General features: G+C 34.0%; 1 pseudogene; it reads right to left on the bottom strand.

Moving 5' to 3' along the window:
• Positions 1–15,249, bottom strand: part of LOC125837005 (uncharacterized) — a 54,415-nt pseudogene that overhangs the window by 26,628 nt on the left and 12,538 nt on the right.

Genomic DNA, 15,249 nt, shown 5'->3' with positions numbered 1-15,249 from the left:
TGAAGAATGTGATTGAATGCCTTGTAAGGTGGGTTCATAGTATGTTTCCATGATCTAGAGTTATTAAGAGTGAAGACTTATAGTTGTGAGTGTTTATCACTAGGGCTTTAGAGTGAAGCTAATATGATTACTATAGATGCTAAGTCTTTGAGAGTAAAATCTATATGTGAATACAAGGCCAATGAATAGAATTGTGATGAAAGATCTTTACCTACTTAATTCACCTTATGAATCATAGATGGTAGGAAGTGATAGAATCACTTAAGTCATGATGATATCCTTGTCTAATGTAGAATTATAGACATGATATTAAGCATGGAGATGAACTTAACATGAAAGAGTTCTCACATAGTAATGGTTCTAGGGTTGAAGGGCTTCTCTTACCTAATTGAACCTAAGGCTATAGAGCCTTTATACCTAGGTCATGGATGGTGATAGTTGCTCACACATGGTCTAAATGAGGTATTAACATGGATTGGTTGTCAAGGACATCTTTCCATAAACTTGAGTCAAAGTAGAGACTTAATGATTATCTTGTGGGATTACGGCCTAGCACCGAGTAGATATTGAAATGAGATGGAAGTTCACACCTAGTTGAGTTTGGGTTTCTATGGAGTTTCCCATCTATTTGAGGTTGGGCTTCCAAGATGGGATCTCTTACCTAGAATAGTCAAGATTTACCAAAGTATGTCTCATGAGATGGAAGCCTTCACCTAGTGGAGTTTGGGTTATAGTAGCAATCTCTGTATCCCATAACTACGTGCCCCGTAGGAAAGTTAGCTAATGGATCCAACTAAGCTAACAACCGGGGTCTAACTTAGGCAAGTGGACCAACCCTTGACGGTGTGGATAACACCGTGAGAGATCATGTGATAGCTAATATGGTCTCATGTCGGTTAAGGCTATATTCCAATTAAAAAAAATAGTATTAAACTAAGATTGTGCTCAATGTAGCATCTCCAAGATTTCAAACCTCATGGGCTAAGATTATGCATAATGTAGCATCTCCTACAGTCCAATACAAGTAATGGTCTACGATTGTGCTTAAAGGAGCATCTCCTAGAGATCAAACTTAATGAACTAAGATTATGCTTGTGGAATCATCTCATAGAGTTCAACCTTAATGAACTAAGATTATGCTTTAAGTAGCATTTCCTAGACTTCAAGCTTGATGAACTAAGATGTACTTAATGTAGTATATCCTAGGGTTCGAAATAATGAGGAACTAAGATAGGCTTAGTGAAGAACCTCATAGTGTTCAAGAGTATAATGGACTTAGACATGCTTAAGGAAGTATCTCATAGGGTCCTTGTTAATAATGAAATAAGACATACTTAAAGGAGTATCTCATAGTGTTCAAAGTATAAATGGATTTAGACATGCTTAAGTAAGTATCTCATAGGATCCATGTTAATAATGAACTTAGACATGCTTAAAGAAGTATCTCATAGGGTTCAACCTAATAATGAACTTAGATGTGCTTAAGGTAGTACGTCATAGTGTTCTAAGGTCTAAAGAAAGAAACTAGGTTCCAAACCAAGAAACATTAGAATAAGGACCTAAAAGTAAACTAAGATTATGCTTAGTGTAGCATCTCCTAGAGTTCCAACTTAATGAACTAAGATCTACCTAGTATAGTATCTCTTAGTGTTCAAAACAATTAGGAACTAAGATAGACCTAGTAAAAGGTCTCCTAGCGTTCCTAGGCTTTCAAAAGGGGCTAGTCTCTAATTAAGGAACATGAGTCTGATGACCTAAATAAGTACTTAGTATGAGTTGTTGTATGGGATGCCACTAATCTATTGCACAAGTATGACTTAAGGTTGCCTATGAGTGTTGTCTTACATGAGTTATGCTTGATGGATTGTTGCTATAGTTGCCTTCCATGATAGAATTGACTAAAGGTGATAGCTCCCTTGTCTACATGAAGTAAGCTCATAATGAGACCAAAAGAGGGTAAATATGACTAGGATTAATTCAAGGTTATCCTTAGTGTGGGGGGGGGGGGGTATTATGGTATGCCTTTCATACATTGCACAAGTTTTCTTTAAGGTTACTTAGAAGTATGGTTCCCTTATGGTAGAACAACTTAAGACTTGACCATGTATATAGGCTATGATTAAGATGACCAAAAAGGGGTGGTTAGGTTGGATGGTATTATGGGATGCTATTCATGCATTGCACAAAGTATGCCTTGAGGTTTATTGAAAGTAGTCCTATTATGGTATAGATGACTAAGAGTAAAATAATGCTTATATTGGTAACTTTGCTTATTATTATGATATTGTCTCTTATGCTTATAGTTTATGTTTCATGAAGTATTTCATATGATTTTGGATTATGTCTTATATTGATTAACCCTTGTCTTATGCTCTTATGATTATGCTAGCTAACATATTTAGTACATTTTGTACTAACGCATACTTTGCCTACATTCTAATCAAATGTAGGGTTTGGAGACTTGAGCACTATTCTTGGAGATGGGTTTCTAAGGAGCAAAGGAGTCGAAGATTTTGGTGAGTCCTCATAGCTTCGAGGACAAATCCCACCATTTCCCTTATGTCGTTTATTCTCATGTGGATACTATTGTATGGACTGTGTCCTAAGAGTTTATTCTAAAGTTGTATTAGATGGTTTGAGACAAAGTATAGAAAGACTTCCGCTTGTTTTGATGAAAATGACTTTGATTGTAAAAAGTTTTAAATTTTCCGTATTTTCTATTATCTTATGTTCATGATATGCTAAGGGCTTGTATGAGACCCCCTTCGGGGTCAAGTATGCCATGTTACTTCTAGGGTATACCCCTGGGTCGTGACAATTTTAGAACAAAATTCTTTTTAGTAGTGGATGTTATAACGATCTTCTAGGTCATTTTTCTTGTATCAAGTTATTTTGGTGTTAAGAACTTTCCTATAGAAACCCCAAGTTATTATTACTTGATGGTACTGACAATACAGTCACTTGGTCATTTGTTACATGTGAGTTTTCATGTTTGGATATTTTGAAAGTTGAATGGTTGACTTTGGTCAAAACTTTAGGTAGATGGCCTCAAAATGCAATTCTCAGAGTTCCTTTTGCTGTGAAATTTCAGGTTTGTCTCAGAAAGACCTTTAGTGAGGCCCCCAAGGCTTCTGGGTTCATTTCAAGCTACCGTGTAAATTTTGGTTTAAAATGTAGCTTGGGTGTGGGACCTACTTTTTGTCAAGACAACCTATGTTGGATGTTTCAACATCTCCGTTGAGTCCAGAATGTTGAAATTGGTTGGGGGGGGGAGCATAATTCATTTGCATGCACCAGTTTCTGAACTAATCCAGAGCACTCGAGCGGAGTCTATTGAGACTTAGCCTGTAGCGACCCTTTCGGAGGGATACTACCACTTAACGAGAAACCTAATTTAATACTTGCGACATTTAAAAGAGATTAATGAAGGGAATATTGATTTTAATCTAGTAGAGGGATTAAGTTCATAACAAATAATTTAGTTAAGGATATACATCTTGCCCATTTAAACATTTATTTGATGTTAAAATTGATATGGCGCAACATTTAACTTATGAAGGAAAAAACCTCCCAGAATAATTTAAGCAAATAACTGACGAGCTTTTCATGCATATGTTATCCTCACACTTAAGGATGAGATAACAAGAATATTACCAACTTCCGAGTACCGAAATCAGCCGGTTCTTGCTTCACACAACATTCAAAAACTAATAGTAAATTTCGTTTGTTACAAGACTTGGGTTTACACAGCCCAAAAGAACAAAACATATAGGCATACTTATATTAAAACCCATGGTGACATGATCAAAATTAGTCCTCAAAATTTCATGTAAATATACAACACATAGATCATATACAAGTCCCAAGGTTTATACAAAATATAGATGCCTATATGCAAATGTGATCTTACTGAAGGCTCTCAAAATTTCCATCTCCAATGGCCAGCTTCATGCATCCTTTCGAGCATTCCCTACGATAGAAACAACTATCGCTAAGAATATAGCTTAGTGGTGCAAAAACTATAGGTTCGGAGCCCTCAGATTTACCAAGTTACCTTTCTCAAGTCATGGGCATTATAATTGAACATAATAAATAAATCAAGTAAACAATATATAAAGAGTATCAAGTTCAATATTTAAAGATCCAAATGTCAAGAACGCTCATAGCACAGTTTCCAAGAGATTTAACAACAAGGCTCGCCCAATATATACATCATGTCGTCACACCAAGCACAAACAGGTATCAAGAAGGGCCGACGTCTTGTATCAAGAAGGGTCAAAACCCAATAATCAAGAGAACCAAGAACCATATTTAAAATGGCTTTCTAGTTCGTACTTAAAATGGATAACTTCCATTCTAAGACGGACTAAAAATCCAGAGTCAAGATGGCAAATAATCCGAATCAAGAGGCATGCCAATAGTGACAAAGTCACAGCCACAAGAAGGAAAAGGTCCCAACAAGAGTGCCAAGTGATCAAACAATCCGTACAATTGGGTGAGTTACACAAGCGTCTTTAACGTCTTAAAGGATACCAACACGACAATGCAAAGTGACAAGAGGTAACCAATGTACCAAGATCAACTTTCAGATATACCAGCAGTTAAAAGAGTGCAAGTACAAGTTTATACACAAACCTCAGTGCTTTAGCAAGGAAACAGTCCAACACAACTTCGCGAGTTCAGATCGTAGACCAACCAACGTTTCAAGATCCTCAACTTGCACGAGTATATATATACAACCTTAAAAATACAATTAAATAACTTCTTTAATTCCTAGCAGCTCAATAATGTTGATGTAAAACAGGATTATCATCACAAGTAAGCTTAGCCTGTACAAATACGACTATGCTCCCAAAATAGTAATTCTGGCCAGCCTAGTACCTCATGTCGCAACTTAGATTTGAAAAGGAAAAAGGCAAAACTAGACTTTATAACCTTCATGAAAGATGTAGATACATCTCTTAGGGTTGCAAAAAACAAGAATTACCGCAAAATATATTTTTTATAAAAAGATATATTCAAAACACTAACAGTTGTTCATACAGGATTTGTAATTTCAAAATCTGGACAAAACTTGTCCTATGTTGCGTCCCATATTGCGAATTAATAACAACTAAATTAGAGTTTTACATAAACGTAAGAGTTGTATGTCTACAAATTATCTTTCTAAATCATATTTATTCACTGTAAACTAAGTTCTAGAGAAAGAGATATGCATAAAATACAAAACACTACCCAGCTCAGAGACAGATTTCACTACTTACTAAAAACAAGTGTGTTAGGGGTGTTACATAGCCCATTTTTTATGATGCATCAACCCAAGAATCCCTAGCACCGCTTAAGTGATAGACGCTTTAATGGCCCGGGTACTTCTTATGTGTGGCTTGCTGGCTAAGGGCTAGGAACTTTATCAAACCAGGATTTGCTTTAGTGGTTGTCACTTAAGAAACTATGGAGCTGCTTTAGTGGGCCTCAACTGTGACCCTTTCCTTTTTAGCGATAGGGGTGCCGCTTTAGAGGGGTCGTTTAAGTAGCCAAAGTCACCGCTTTAGCGGCTATCACTAGTAGATGAATTCTGAAAATCAGTTCATTGTTCAAAATTCTAAGTTCAATATCATGATCTTTAGAGGCCTGTTTGAGCTTATATTTGGTTCATATTGTTAGGAAATGCTGGAGTTTCATGTTGGGACCATCAAGATTGCGTTGGGGGGCACGTTTTGGAGGTAATTTCTTGTCCTAAAGACCACTCTCTTCTCTTTAATGATGAATTTTTGTCCTTCTTTATGGAATGATCAGTTTTGGGTTGATTTAAGGTTTTAATTGTGTGCACTTTTGGGGCACAAGTTCCTTGAGAAAAATGGGGCCAATTGAGGTGCTTATTTAAGGATTCCCCACATGGGTCCCACAATGCTATTTTTGACTCATTTTTGGTCCCATCTTTAATTATTGCATTTCGAGTATCAAAGCATCTGTATTGATATTGTGATCATTTTTTTGATAGAGGTGCAGTGATCGGAGGCAGTTCGAAAGGGTAAGGCTCAAGTTCAGTGGATTTGAACGCGTGCACTCAACTTTGAGGTAGGGTACAACTTGCCGAACTTAGATTGACCTTGTGTTGGTATCTACATGTTGTTTAGCCAGCTTTAGGATGGGTTCCTAGTATGTATCATGTTTAGTTAATAGAAATCATGCCTTAGCCTTCTTGTCGGGTAGTTTTCGAGAAATTGAGCATGTCTACCTGGTTTCATTGTTGTATCATTCCATGTTGTAACTATTTATCTGGTTGTGTTGATACTTGTTTCTTGTTCTTGGACTTAGCCTAGGCGTCGGCTAGTGATTGCCTTAGACTTTCAATTTTTTAGCCTTTAGGCCTTAGAAATCCTCCGACATCGCTTCAGATGGCCTAACTCCACGTAGACTGATATAGTAGACTTGGGTCTGATAGTGTGAATCTTTAGCAAAGTGACAACTCAACTCTCGTAACCTTTTATTCATAAGTCTTCTTATGTTTCGGCCTCGGTGCATTGAGGTAGACATTTTAGACTGTAAGATCCCGTACTTTTTCTCTATTCTTGCATAATATATGTGGCATAGTATGGCATGGTTATATGAGGTGTAATATGACTATGTATCGTACATTGGAGATTAAGATTGAAAATAGGTGGCAATATGAAGGAACTAAACTAAATTTTTAGGTCAAAGAGACCCCTCAAACAAAGTTCATGATTAAAGAAATGGCTCGGGTAGAACTTCGCCCGTTTGAAAGGTTTAAATTGTCACATACCTTGTGGATAAGCCTATGAGTGTACAACATGCTAAGAATAGTGTGTTATGAGGTATTATAATGACATAAGGGTCGTATGTTAAGTTTTTAAGTTAGGAAAATCAGTGAAACTAAGGTCGACAAAAGTTATCGAAGTTTCTCTAATAATACTTTCTTAACTTTGGGTCAAATGTCTTGGATATTTTCTCCCAATATACAAAGAGTTAGAAGGCCTATCACATATTAAATCGAATGCGTACGAGTCTAGTTTGCAACGCGCAAAACTCTGTATCCAACCGACATCGGGAGTAAAGATTTATGAGGGTTTTACCGCGGACTGCCGGGGCAGAATCCGAGTCGGGTCAATAAATGTGGTATGTCAGCTTACTCAACGTTTTAAGCCACAAAAATAATTATTTTCACTCCCTAACCAGAAAGAAAGATTAAGAGATGGTTCTAATGGAGTTCTTGCATGATGAAGATTAGGTTTTGACGATTTCTACCATTAAAGGTTGCCCTGTGCCTAGAAACGTGATCTCTACACGTGGCTATCGATTTCCCCTTCTATTAGCTGCATTTGGAGCTTGAAGACATAAATTTGTAGTTGTTCAAGGTTTACACTTGGTTAACTAATGTAATCATCTCGGGTCTCTTTTATTATTGTTTTTATGAAGTTCTACAGAGGTTTCGTCAAGTTGAGGCCATTTGGCAAATCTACCAATTTAAGATCAATTATGAACTGTTTATGGGTGCGTACCAGCTGTGTATATATAGTGTTTGCGAAGCTTAGGATGTAAGGAACAACTTTCATGAAGAAGCTATGGCCATTCGATCGTTCATTGGAAAGGTATGTTAAGGCTAAGCTAAGTCCCTCATTCTAGCACCACTCCTGGGAAATTCCTAAAACGCCGAATGTGATATTTTGATATTCTCTTGTTAGAAAGACCTTCAGTGAAAAGCATTGGGATCTCAGATGAATTATTTTTATGATTCTATTATTTTGATATTCCACTCGTTCGGATAAATAGAGTATTCGACATCTACATGTCATTTTATCGGTTTCCTTGATTATATGTCCGCATGTATGAATTCTTATTCTTCTTTGGGTGATGTGACTTAAAATATCATGGGAGACCCTTATTAGTTGTAACCAACCTTCTTTCCCCACTAAAGTTATTATGAAAAATCTTTAAAGTAACTCACGATCTTCAAAACTCTCTAATCTATCTATATTACCTTAAAAGCATGAACTCCTAACTTAAATGTTAAATTACTATAATATCCCTAACTTAGGTTGTGACTTTTTCGATGAGTTGTGACTTTTCCGATAAGTTGTGACTTTTTTTAAAGGGTTGTGATTTTTCAATGAGTTGTGACTTTCCCAAAGAGTTGTGACTTTTTCAATAAGTTGTGACCTTTCCAAAGAGTTGTGACTTTTCCAAACTGTAGTGACTTTTTGGAAAGGTCATGATTTTTCATATATAAGACACAAAAAACATTTGTTCATACTACCCTTTGTTGACTATAAATAGAGGGACTTCCCCTCATTTTTCAACCACATATTTTTCTAATCATCTACTCTTCTTCTTCTTGCATTTTAATATTTTTGTGTGATTTATTGTCGTTGAGTGAGTTCCCAGTTTAGCGGAATATGAGGTACCACTATTCTAATGAAGTAAGTCGTTCTATCCTAAGAGGGTATATTCCATAACCTCGAGTACTTAAGAAAAATAATATAATTTTGATAATATACTGATTATTTTTTTTGCTTAATATATACATTAGTATGTAATGTTCCAATATATGAAGTTAACATGATGTAGTCTAAATTCATTTGTTTTTGTTAACAATTTCTCTTATGATGTAGATATATGCTTCTGAATATGTTTTTTCCAAAATTTAGAGAATTATCATGATTTGTTTTTGATGCTCAAGACAAAAGAATAACTTTATTTATCAATGTTACTTATGTGATTTAGACTCTCAGGAAGTTTGCTTCAAAATAGTTATTACTATATAAGCATTGCCCTTTTGTTTTACTTATTTATTATTTCTTAATATTTCAGTATTTTAGACGAAGAAAAGATCATATGACTTATAATAACACCAGTTGAAGTTTGTATTAGTTTAATTTTTATTACTTATTTAATAGCTAACTTTATGAGATAAATATTTTCATTAATGCAAATATATATATTTATATTTGGGTAGATATTTGTATTTAAATTAAACTATTATATATGTCACAAATGTATCATCAAGTTAACGAGATCTTCTAACTTCAAAATATATTATTTTAAAATATTCCGAGTTCTTTTTCTTAAAAAAAATCACAACAATTATGAAAATATGTGAATATATAAAATGTAGTTGTTCTCTTCACATGTTCATATGACATCTAAACAATTTATCGTAGAATACACATGCAAAACACATCTGGTTAGATGACAAGAAAAATACAAAACAAATATTGTATATAAGGTAATATTAGTGAGATAAGACTAATTGAATGATTGAACCTCACCAAATTGAAAGAAACATATACATAATTGCATTTAACTAATAAAAAATTTCATTAACCATCTTCAAAGGTTTGCGTGAATAAGATATATATATATATATATATATATATATATATATATGACGATCCACATTAAACATTCACAAAAGAATCTGCAATATTATTTTTTGTTAAGCTTATTATTCAAATCTTTGCTTAAATAAGTAAATACTATTTACTATAACATATATTTTTGAAACGTAATTGTTTAAACTATTAGAACACTTGGTTTTTGAAATACTTCTTTTATAAATTATCTAGGAACGAAGTAAATCACCTTAAACTTGTTATGAATATCTGTAAGGTTAGGTTATCTTTCTAAATTTGAGTTAACTTTCCAAGCTTATTTGGAAGAACATATGAGGTTCCATTAAGATGGTTACATGTTATATGAAAGTGATTATGGGGTTATGAGAACAAGACTACAAATGGGCCATGATTGGCAACATGACAAAAGTAACTTATAGGTGTTATAAATCCATGACATGACATGATATGCATTCTACTCCCGAGCTATAATCGGGAGGTATGGGTCTATTGCCTATATTTATACGTATGAGACACAGATGGCCACAAGTTGGCGAATATGATGTCGGTTCGCTACCTGAAGGCACCACCATTGCTAGCATTTTGTTGGATATGTCATGCATTTGCATATATATATATATATATATATATATATTCATGACATACGATTATACGAGCATACCATGCATATTTAAATAGTAGGGGGCCAAATGTCAGCCATGGAGATTATTTGAGTTTCAGTTTCAGGTGGTATCTCTATTACCCTTTTACAGTAAATATTTATGATTCTACTTTCCGCTTTACATACCAATACATTTTTATTCGTACTGATGTCCCTTTGCTTGGGGATGCTGCTTTTTGTTTCGTGCGAGCAAGTACATGCAAGGACTCTAATCGACCCACCCGCTAGGATTCAGGTTCAACTGTTAGTTGGTAACCTGGCCTCCATCTTAACCTAGGGCTATCAGAGGATGTTTAGTTTTGTTGTGCAATTTGGGTATAGTCGGGGCCTTGTCCCGACAGAGCTTATATCACTGATAGAGGCTATTGTGGACACAATATTCTAGGTTTTCTTTTGTATGTTTCAATCTCCAACCCATAGTCTTGGCAAGTCACTACTAAAAAACTATCAAAAAATGACGGCTAAAAGCGACGAACTGCGTCGCTTTTTTGGTCAAAATTGACGAAAAAGCGACGAAGGTCACCTTCGTCGCTTTTTAGCCCGACACTTTTCAAAAAGCGACGGACTGCATCGCTAAAAAGCGACGGACTATGTCGCTTTTTGACTATTTTTTTAACAAAAGCGACGGACTCCATCGCTTTATTTTAATTTTAATTTTTTTTATTTCTAAAAGGCGACGTAGTCCGTCGCTTTTCTGGAAATTTTATTTTTGAAAATCCCTGAAAAGCGACGGAGAAAACCACGTTGTCTGTTGCTTTTCTGGGATTTAGAATTTAAAAAAACCCAGAAAAGCGACGAACAAAACCACGTTCTCCGTCGATTTTACTGCAATGTTTTTGACAGCAGAAACTGCCAGTTTCTGCTGCCCACCTGCAAATGAAATTCAATTCTACACTATTCAGCCCAATCAAACACACACAATTATAAACAATCTAAACAAAACATAAAACAACAAACTTAAAATAACATTAAAAAGTATCTAAATCACAAATTAAAGACTTATAGAGTCTTTCAAAATTCATTTCAAAATTACAAAAAGTTCATAAATGTCTAGAGATCTAAACTAGGGAGTGGGTTCTACATAATCATCCTCATCATTCTCGTCGTCGGTTTCATCGGGAGCCGAAGCAGTAGGTCGACGAGCGAGGTTCATCACTTGTTCTTTGATTTGCTGAATGGTCTCACTCATGCTTTCTTGTTCAGCTACTCTTCTCCGCTCTGACTCTGCCAGTGCTGCTGTAAGTTTAGCTATTTGAGCCGACATAGCATCAATTTGAACACCGTCAAGTGCCTCAGCTTAACGTGACAATCCAATTCCTTCTAAGCCTGTCTGGAGTCTTCATGCATCGTTTCGAGAGCCTAGACCATAGACTCTACCCTTGTGTGTCCCCCCTACCACTTTTTCTTTCCAAATCTGGGTGGAAAGTTCAGGTGTCAATTGGACCGAACTATCTAGATTCTCAGCGACGTACTGAAGAAAGTTATTCTGCATATTAAATATAAAAATTGACATCAGTATATATACATATCATAAATATATTGACTATTAATATATATTATTCATATTAAATAACTTACAAAAGTTCATTCGGCCCTTTCCTCCACCATACATCCGGATCCGACTCATTTTCTTTCTTCCTGACATGAGTCTTCTTGAAAACCTCCGGTTCTTGAAAAACAATTTTGTCATCAATAGGATCAATTGTTATTGGTACTTATGCTAAGCAAACACATTATTCCTAAATTAAAGCTTAATATCAACACTAGATGGACATAAATCGATCTTGCAAGAAAATCAATTTTGTCATCAATAGGATCAACTAGTGTTGGTACTTATGCTAAACAAACACATTATTCCTAAATTAAAGCTTAACATCAACACTAGATGGACATAAATCGATCTTTGCAAGAAAATCAATTTTGTCATCAATAGGATCAACTAGTGTTGGTAGTTATGCTTAACAAACACTCGATGGACACAAACAAATTATCATAAAATTAAAGCTAAGTATCAATACTAGATGGACACAAACACATTATTGAAAACAATTGTACTTGCACTTTAGAAATTTAGAGGCACCAACCTTATCTCCTACTTTGATGAAAGAAGCAATATAGTCTTGTATCAACTTTTTTAGATGTTGAGCTTCCTTAGTTGCCTAGCACGAAAAGTTCTAAAATTAGTTAAATATAAACTTCAAATCCAAGAATAATAGTTTTATATATATATATATATATATATATATATATATATATATATATATATATATATTCAAGTTTTAATAAGTTCAAGTTTTCAATTCAAGTTCATATCTAATTTCTAAACTTAATTAGTGGTATATTCAAGCTAATTAGTTCCAAGTTCAAGTTCTAATTTCAAGTTCAAGTCAAAGTCAAAGTTCAACTTCAAATTCTAAGTTCAAGTTCAAGTTCTAATTTCAAGTTCAAGTTCTATGTTCAAGTTTAAATTCTAAGTTCAAGTTCTAATTTCAAGTTCAAGTCTAAGTTCAACTTCAAATTATGCTTTGTTTGGTCTAATTAAGTTCCCAAAATATGCTTTGTTTGGTCTAATTAATTTCAATTAGTTCAAGATCTACAAAGTTAAATCTTAATTAATTAATCAATAATAATTAATTAAGTTCAAATTAAGTTCAAGTTATAGTTAATTAGTTGATCAAAATTAAGTTTATATTAATTCCTAATTAAGTTTTCAAGTTATTATAAATTAATTAAGTTTAATATAGTTCTAATTAATTTATATTAAGTTCAAATTAATTAAGGTCAATAAGATTTTCAAGTACTACAAAATTCTAATTAAGTTCAAATAAAATCCAAGTTCTAATAAATTAAAGTCAACAACATTTCAAGTTCATATTCCTAATTAAGTTCAATTTATAGTAAATTCAAGTTATAATTAATTATAAGTTCTAATTAAGTTGTAATTCAAATCCCAAAAATTCCAAATTCAAACTAGCTAGCTAGTGTCCCAAATTTAAACTATTAATTAGTCCTAAAATATCAAATATAATTCAAACTATTAGTCCTAAATTCCAAATTCAAATTAGTCTTAAAATCACAAATTCAAAGTACTCCTAAAATTCAAAAATCAAACTAGTGCTAAAATCCCAAATTCAAATTATTAGTAGTCCTAAAATCTCAATAATAATTCAAACTAGTCCTAAATTCAAAATTCAAACTAGTCTTAAAATCACATATTCAAACTACTCCTAAAATCCTAAATTCAAACTAGCTAGATATTCCTAATCCCAAATTCAAACTATTAGTCCTAAAATCTCAATAATAAATCAAACTAACTCAAATAATACCCAAATTCAAACAACTCCTTAAATACCCTAATTCAAACTAATCTTACAATCCCAAAATCAAACTAATCAACTCAAGAAATACCGAAATTCAAACAAATCCTAAGATACCCTAATTCAAACTAACCCTAACATTAAAATTTTCAATTCACAATCAAGAAACACAAACTAACAATCAAATAATCCCTAATTGAAACTAATAAACAATAAACACAAAATCAATAAACTAATTACAATTAAATAACTAATAAAATCAAATAAATAAAAAATAATTGATTTTTTTTAATAATAAATAAAACCCTAACCTTAAAGGAGATCAAGGAGAGAATGAAGAGAGAGGGGAAGGAGGCGGCGGTGGCAGCTTCGGTAGCTCCTCACGACTCTGATCGGCGGTAGCAACTAACGGAGGGACGACATCGGCGGAGTGGGAGAGAAAGAGAGGAGAGGATTTGAGAAAATAGAAATGGGGGAGAATGGGGGGAAATCGCGTCTGTATATCAGATATTTATTGAAAAGCGACGGACAACGTCTCTAAGTCCGTCGCTTTTCATTAAATAGTTGACCAAACAATTTGACCAAAAAGCGACGGACAAAGAGACGCTGTCCGTCGCTTATTTAAAATATTTGACCAAATAATTTGACCAAGAAGCGACGGACATAAAGATGATGTCCGTCGCTTTCATAAAACAATAATTAGTAAAATAAATAAATTCAAAAATGACAGACAGCGTGGCTATTGTTAAATTTATATATAATTATTTTTAATTAAAAGTGACGGATAGCGTCTATATTTATATTAAATAAATAATTATTAATTTTTATATATTTGGCGCAAAAATCCGTGGAAAAAAGCGATGGACTAAGAGATGTTGTCCGTCGCTTTTTGTAAATTAATTTTAAAAATAATTATTTTTATTAAAAAGCGACGGACAGTGTGGAAAATGGCGTCGCTTTTTGGAGCGACGTCGTCCGTTGCTTTTCTTCCGTCGTTTTTTAGCAGGTTTTTAGTAGTGTGTATATATATGTGTAAGTAGGTATGTCTTCAGTTGTGGCCTCGTCGGCTAGCTAGTACATCTTTATTTATTTTTTTGGTTGCCTACCATTGTTTGTATGGTTTATTCTCATTTAGGTCATGACCTTCAGGGTCCAAGATTCAATTTTTAGAGGTTTTGCTGCCCAATCTTTTTTTCTCACTGTTTGGTTAGCTAGTATGTTTTAGTGGGTTACTTGGTCTAATAGGGTATCTAGTGCCACTTACTCCCCCTACTTCGGTGGGTGACATAGACCTCATTGGTTATATTGGATTGGGTCTTGGGTTTTGGGATGGAGTGGGTACTTGGTGACTTTAAAGTTGATTTCTCTCTATGATATGATCCTCCGTGATAAAGAGCATGTGATTTGGAGACATTCAAAATTTATTAACTACGATTTGAGGCCATGGCTCATTTTTATAAGCCACGGTTTGAGGCCCTGACGCATAGCGCTGGGCATAGTTTGGTTCAGATAAAAAAATTTGACTAAACTATATTTTTTTAATTTCGGTTTTGATTTTTCAATTTGATCGATCAGTTTTGGTTTTAATTTTTTTTTTTTTTTGTAATTTAGTTCGGTTATTGAGTTTTAGTTAATTTTTGTTGGTTAACCAAAAAATTTAGTTTTATTTAATATATTTATCTTTTATATTCAAATAGAACATATAGCCAATCAAATCCCTAAACTCAACCCATTAAAAAAACAGAAGAAGTGACCCATATTTAATATTTTATACAACCAATTACCCTTCAAATTGCCCAAATAATTAAATACTTAAATTCACACTCTGAAGTCATCATCGTACAACTTAGTGTGTAGTGTGAAGCAGATCGGCGGGAGACGCTGCAACAAACTTCTCACT

This window comes from Solanum verrucosum, unplaced genomic scaffold (assembly GCF_900185275.1).
Source record: "Solanum verrucosum unplaced genomic scaffold, falcon-dt-bn FXZP01000165.1, whole genome shotgun sequence".
Classification (NCBI taxonomy): domain Eukaryota; kingdom Viridiplantae; phylum Streptophyta; class Magnoliopsida; order Solanales; family Solanaceae; genus Solanum; species Solanum verrucosum.
Note: the sequence above shows the minus strand (reverse complement) of the source record. Positions and strands in the feature narration are given on the sequence as shown.